Here is a 5,749-nt window from a genome sequence, read left to right as displayed (position 1 = left end):
ATAAAAGTAATTATTTTAATTTATTAGTATTTTTTCCAATTAAAATTTTTTAAATATATATTTGTAGATGAGATTGGACTTTGCAACAACAAAAAAAAAATGTGTTCATAGGCCAAAGTAGTGTTTTTAATTTTGTTGAGAGGTTAAATAACACATTTCAGAATAAAACCCCCTCTCTGGGCTCTTGGGTTTCACAGTTTCATTTTGATGTCACATTGGAAATGCATTGTGAAAGTGTCGTGGCTCTAAATAACCCCAGTAGGGGAACAGAGGATAAAAAAAAAATTGTGAAAAAATGCTCAGACGTGAACAAGCGGCCGCTGATCCCGCTCGCTTCTCCCAAGTCAGCCTCGGTGTTTCAGTGCAGAGCCTGTCGGGGCCTCGTGGGGAAAACAGGAAGCATGAGCAAATCTGCACGTACAAACTCATAAACCTCTGAATGCAAACCCTCCGATTTGTACATTTTATGCTCCGATTTGCGACTCAGGTGCTCAAAAGACATTTTTCCTGCATAAAAATGAAATTTCTAGTCCGATGGTGATACAGCAGCAACGAGGTAAACCAGTTAATCTAGGTTTAAGGATATATTTAATCTTAATGTTGCATAAGATTATTTGTGCTCTGTTCTTCAGTGCATGTGTATTTATGGTTTTTCTTTCCATTCTCCAATTTAAATGATTTGATTTGTAAATCCAAGGATTTATGAATCTGTGTGTAGAGATTTGCACATTCTTTGTTTTTCCAGCCGTGTCGACCCCGGCCAGTTTCTGTACGTTAATGTGAATTTTTTTCTTATAATCCTGAACTTAAAGGGTAACTCAGCGCTGAATCACAAACGCCCAAAAGCGTCTGCTGCGCTGCCCCCTAGAGGCCGAAACATTCAGGCATGTTGTGTTTTGCAAAGTTTTGACCACTAGAGGGCAGCACAGCAGACGCTCCCTGCTGATGTGGAGTTACTCTTTGAGCAGTCCAAGCCTTGAAGCCTGAAAAAAATCTTCCGCATCCTATTTTAATTCCCACTACAAGGCTGACGTGACTTTTTTTTTTTCCCCGATATGCCATGAACACATCGCAGCCCTCTGCTCCCAAACACCAGCACATCATGACCTGCACCCTGAACGCATCCTAGTCAAACTCTGAGGCTTTCACACACACCTGAACGTTACGTGACGGCGTACTGCATGGGTTTAGATACAAGAGGACGTATTTGGACATATTTTAAGACGTGTTGATACTTTTTCTTTATTTTTTTTTCTTTGAGAACTGAGTGTTCATGTGAGGTGACGGAGGTGACTCTGCTTTGTGGTGCTCCCCTGCTATCAGGTGCTAATGTGAAAGAAAACCAGCACTACTAACCAGGGCAGGAAACTGACGCGTGGCTTTTATCCCCTGGCCGGTGCTGCCGATCGTGACACTAGATCTTCTGCTGTTGTTTAGGGACTTTTATTTTTTTATTTTATTTTTATGACTCCAAATCCAACGGTGCGAGTGTTAAAGTCAGTTTCCTGCCCCGCCTGCTGCAGCTCCGGTTTCTACAAACCAAAACCACGTTCTGTGTGTTTCCAGGTGTTCTCCTCCTCGCTCCGCTCACACCGGCTCGGTCCAGTATTTTTCTCCCTCTCCCCCACATGGTGCTTCACTCTCAGTCTGGCTCAGTGATGTTTTTTTTTTTTTTTTTTTTTTTTAAGATCTTGTGCCATCAAGGCCGGCGCTTTTATAAATTGAATGACTTCCCTCTTTCCTCTTCAGGTTGAAAAGTGTTCATGTTTTTCAATGAGCTGAAGCCTTGATGGTGATTTAAAAAGAACAAAACAAAAAAACACTGACCGAGGCAAGTGTGCTGGTAAAGCAATGTATTCAAAGGAACAGTTTATACCAATATTTAAAAAAAAAAAAGCCATCTGTCCATCCGGATCGTTTCTTTGTCATTTGGTGAGGTTTCCACTTCACTCACTGTTGATAGTAGAAAGTGATGGATCTGCAGCTCGTTCAGCCGTTTAGTTTGTGAACGGCATTGAACTTTACATTTTTCTAAAGTTTCATGCACAGCCGAACAAAATCTGCAGTGATACTGACTCATGAGGGCAGAATATCTGGATGGATATTCTTTTTGATTGGTAGTTTGTGCTGATCTGCACCGTAAACAAGATCTTTTTTCTCCTCGGCATGGAATCATGGTTTCCTTTTTCCTGCTGATCATTATTTTGGATTTTAGTTACTAAAAAAAAAAAATCTGTTCAGACAGTGCTGTAAACAGCGTACAAGCTGAATGTATACAAAAAAAAATTGCACATTCCCACATTGCAGTGTGCTTTTGCCCCACAAAGTGACTGATGACACGCAGCTGCCTCGGTTTTCCTTTGTGGAGCTCAAACAATCAAAACTGTACAAACTGCCGGTGCATTTGGAAAAAGCTGCTGCTGTTTTTTTTTTTAACGCTTTGAGCTCCACAGAACGAAACCCAGCGCGCTCCACCGTGGAAACCCCACCAAATCACACACACTCTGATCTGGATGTCCAGACTGCACTCAAATTTGTCTGATGTTTGGATGAACTGTTCCTTTAAGGTCTGGCTCATTTTCAGAGGAAATGGAAGCCAGCTGATGTGCACACGTGCTCAGAGTGCCAGTTCAACGAGCAGGGTGCTGCCGCTGGACCGAACCCCCTCAAACTCAAACAGAGGGAATCTCTCATCTGTGCAGCCGAGCGATCGTCCCGTTCTGAACGGGCGCTGCACTAAGGTAAACAAACCCCAGGCCCCGCCCCCTGGCGTCCCACTTCCTGCTGTGCCTTGAGTTCTCGGCAGAACGCCGAGCGGTCTGATCGCAGACGACGGCTTGTCAGATAATTGTCCTGCATGATGAGGTGTTCTGCCTTTCAAACAAACAAGAGGGAAGTGAATCGTCTCTTGACTGGTACGAGGCGGCCGGTGCTCCTCAACACGTCGCCACAGCAACCGGACGAGGGTTTCTCTCTGTTTGTGGGTGCAGGCCCGCAGGTTTTGTTTGTTTTTTTGTGAAAGCTTGAGAGCAGCGGACAGAGACGTTTATTAGAAACTAGAGATTTCACTGTACTGCCTATTCCACATGATGTCCAATCAGTATAAATAATCTATCTTAATAGTTTTCTGAGCATTCCTCTTGTTAAATAGGCCTTTTAACGATGTACCAACAATCATATATTGACTTTTCTTTTTTTTTTTTTCTTTTTTTTTTGTCTTATATTGTCTGATGTGAATTCTGGTGCTGGAAAAAAAAAACAAAAACAAAAAAAGAACAAAAAAAAAAAAAAGAAATACCACAGACTCTTGTCCCGGTGTCTGACTGACTTGAAGCAATACCAGCCTTTTCTCGAGAACTGCTCCTTCCTCCCTGCTGTGGAAACTGTTCCACTGTTCCTATTTATCTGAGGCTTTCTACACAACTGTAATTTATTGGACACTTCGCAGAAAAGAAAAGGAAAAGGAAAAAAAAAAACACAGACTTCTCATGCTGTTTTGATAAGTTGACGATCGGGAGGTTCTGGATCTTGTTCCTGGATGCTCTCCACCGTCTTGGAAACGCTCGGTCTTCGTTTCTTCAGGGTTCCTACGCCGCTCCGGAAAAATCTCCAGGGAAAAAAAAAATAAAAAAATCAACTCTTATTTCCACGTCTTGAAAACTTTGGGAGTAAATGATGTCGGGGCCTGAAACTCTTGTGGTGTTATGATTTCTGTGTGTATGTGTGAGAGAGAAAGATGCGGTTGATTTACAAATAATCTGCAGACGTGTGACCACAATCTGCAAATCCAAGTCCCCAAAAAAAAAAGTTTGGAAAAATCATGAAATGGAGGAAAATGTAGGAAACCACAGACTTGTTGTGTTTCTGTTTTTCCTCGAGGATTTGTTTGGTGTCAAAGTTTGCTCTTCCACCAATTCTGTGTTTTTTTGTTTGTTTGTTTGTTTGTTTTTAAAGATGATGGACAAAGAAAAACCACATCAGCTGATTTCACTGATTTAACACCAGAAGAGAAAGAAGCAAATCAGTGCAGTCAGCCTGAGTGGTGAGATTGAGAGAGAGAAGGGACGGGTGATATTGTGAAAATTCAGATGGATAATCAATAATTGGGTGAAAGGTGACGGCTGAGCTGGGTAACAAAAAAAAAAAAAAAAATCAGAAACATGTTGACTGCTCAGGCATCAAAATGGATTTGTAAAAGTTCAATTACAACAACAGACGGTGCGTTTAAATGTCGATCCATCGCAGGAAAATTGTGTTTCCACTCCCAACTCTTCAACCGGAGCCGGAAGTCAGTATTGTGGAGAGCAGACGGTCAGTGTTACCCAGCTGCACCTGCAAGATCCAGGATCCTGCAGGTCATTTAATCTTTCAAGATGTTGGCCTGCTTCTTTTCTGTCTTTTTATTTTTATTTTATTTTATTTTTAAATTTCTTCTTTTCCATGCTGTGTCAAAGCAGGACCACGTCTTCTGCTCCTCTGGCTGCACAGGTGCTGATTTTGTAATGTTTACAGGGATTTTGTTGTTCAAAGTGATGCAGATTAAAATATTAGAAAATGGCTGGTGTGTTTTTCTTAACCACCACTCACAAAAAAAAGGTGCCTTGATTTGGAGTGTGATGCTGAGGATTCAAGTTTGAAAATCACCATCAGGACAGACTCAGATGGTTTCTTGCTCCTCTAGTTGGTTATTTCTGGGTGAAAAACTGTTGGAGCAGGAGGGAAAAAAACACACCCAGAATGTTTAAAAAGTTCAGAAATGTTTTTGCAACCTGTCTTGCCGCGGGTTTTGAATTCTTCAGGATGAATAAACTCCAGCGGGACTCGAGCCCGGTGTCTGCCGGCGTTTTTCAACAAGACGACCCGACGCTCCCTGCTCTCCCCGCCTGAGCCGCTTTAAAAACAATCAGGTTTTAGGTTTCATATGCCAGGGGGAGGCGGCTGTAATTCTTATGTTCACCTTATCGCATCAGTACAAGTTTCATTTTGTTCCTGGAAATAAAACTAATGGACTTTTGATATAAAAACACATTAAAAAAGGACTAATTTTTTGTCATTTGTTACAGGTGTACGCTTTAAAACCAGATTTCTCTCAAAAACATGGGGGGAAAGGCAGTGAGCAAATTATCAAGAAAGTTGCACAAAATAAAGAAATGACATGAAAATGAATAGGAAAAAAGACCAGAAAATTAGAAGAAAAAAAAAAAGCTGCCACATATTAAGTTTTGTATGATAAGGGGAGGCAGGTGTAATTTTTATGTACACCATATCACAACATTAAAAGTTGTTTTTCTGTTCCAGGAAATAAAGCTAATGGAGTTTTGATATATACATACATTTAAAAAAAAAAAAATATATATATATATATATATATATATATATATATTTGTTACAGGTGTGCGTTTCAACCCTTTAAAACCTGATTAAGTACATATATATGTATACACCCACATACCAAAGAAATTAAGAAAATTAATAAAAAATAGCAACAAAATTTGAAAAAAAAAAAACAAAAAAAAACACCATAATTAGCTTTAAAATGTTTGGAAAATTTGCACTATTTTTCTTTAAGGAAACCATTGTAATTGAAGGGAAAGAAAAAAAAAACAACCCCAAAACAAATGGTTTAAAAAAAAAAAAAATAGAGATTGAAATCAAACCTTTCAAAGTAAGAGTCCCACCCACAGCCTCCTGGGCTTTGTTCCCAGAATGATGTGAGATTTTTTTTCCCCGTGTGTCTCCGAGTGAGTAA

This window comes from Myripristis murdjan, chromosome 20 (assembly GCF_902150065.1).
Source record: "Myripristis murdjan chromosome 20, fMyrMur1.1, whole genome shotgun sequence".
Classification (NCBI taxonomy): domain Eukaryota; kingdom Metazoa; phylum Chordata; class Actinopteri; order Holocentriformes; family Holocentridae; genus Myripristis; species Myripristis murdjan.
The sequence above is the reverse complement of the archived record's forward strand: the minus strand, read 5'-3'. Positions refer to the sequence as shown.